The following is a 1,465-nucleotide window of genomic DNA, read 5'->3' on the forward strand; positions in this document are numbered from 1 at the left end:
GTCAGTATTTGCCTGCTCCAAGTATGTACTAGCTTTGGTTAAGGCTACTTTGTAGGTCTGGTTTAACATATTTGATTTGTTTGTCTGATTGTTATGACATAGAATTAGAACTTATTGTTGTTTAGTTATTTTACTGTTGTTATTTCAGTTGCTCGTTCAGCATAACAAGTTGATATACAATTAATTGAATTGCTTATTTCATATAAGGGTTTGAATGTATTACATGCTATGTCTTGAACTCAGGTTTTGACAAAATTTTCTACATAGGCTAGATCCCCATTCCTAGTAGCCCCAGGGTGATAAGACATGTTAGCCATTATAGACAAAGTCTTATTTTAGATAAAATATTGCTTTGATCTTAAGGGGGGAGGAGTGTGGGAAAATGGGTCATAAGCCTATTACTGCTTTATATATTTACTGTTGTCTTAGTGTATTCCTCTAATACCATTCTATAAGTAACCTAACGGATACGGTAGGGCTATTCGTTCGGCGTATGCTTCCCGTCGAGTAGCAGCTATCGCCGGTGCAGCCTGTTTGTTTACATGGGTGTAAGCTTTCGAGACGACCGGATTTTTGGTGAGTCGCCGGAAGACGTTCCGACCTCACTACGCATATGCCGTAGATTTGGCCAATCAGAATGGGTGCGCGGATACAGGTTACATAGGACCAGGAGGCTGGGGTATAAAAGGGGATGCACGGGTCAATTCGGGGACTTGCGTGGCCGGAAATTCGGCTATATCAGGAGAGGAAAACCTCTCCACCCAGGCGCTTAAAACAGTGCTACCACGTTAGGGAACGTTAAGGCTGGTTAGTAAACGTATATCGGTGTTCTGGGAGGGGTTGGTTTTCAACGACATAATTACTTATATGCCTTATTTTACCCTGTGGGGGCTGATATATATATAGTTATACGTAGTTTTACTAAACATACGTTCTTTTCTACACACTGTTGGTTTTGTTCCAGTGCTACCACGTTAGGGAACGTTAGGACTGGTTAGTTGAACCAGAGACGTATAATTGAACGTATATGTGTTTCGGGAGGGGTTGGTTTTTACCGTCGTTATTACCTATAGGCCTTATTTTTACCTCGTGGGGGCTGATCTATAGGTTTACTTAATTAACATACATTCTTTTCTACACACTGTAGTTTTGTTCTGTCTTGTATTATATGCTACTGTTATTAATGTACGTATTGTTTCCCGTGTTTTTAACGGCTACCTTAGCCGTGTGATATGCAATAAACGTTAGTTAACTTTGAAACAAGGTGTTGATTGATTTATAACTCGGATACTCCTCCACATCTGACGGACCTTTGTCTGACTGTACAGACGGACGCAAAAGGGACGTTCTTGGGGATTGCCGCCGGCCAGCTTGTCGGTAGACTTGGGGAAAACATTAATAACTATACGATCACTTTCATCTACCGACGCTGGACAGGCTCTCCCCACGGACGTCCTATTACACT

This window comes from Mizuhopecten yessoensis, unplaced genomic scaffold (genome assembly GCF_002113885.1).
Source record: "Mizuhopecten yessoensis strain PY_sf001 unplaced genomic scaffold, ASM211388v2 scaffold11047, whole genome shotgun sequence".
In the NCBI taxonomy this organism is placed as follows: domain Eukaryota; kingdom Metazoa; phylum Mollusca; class Bivalvia; order Pectinida; family Pectinidae; genus Mizuhopecten; species Mizuhopecten yessoensis.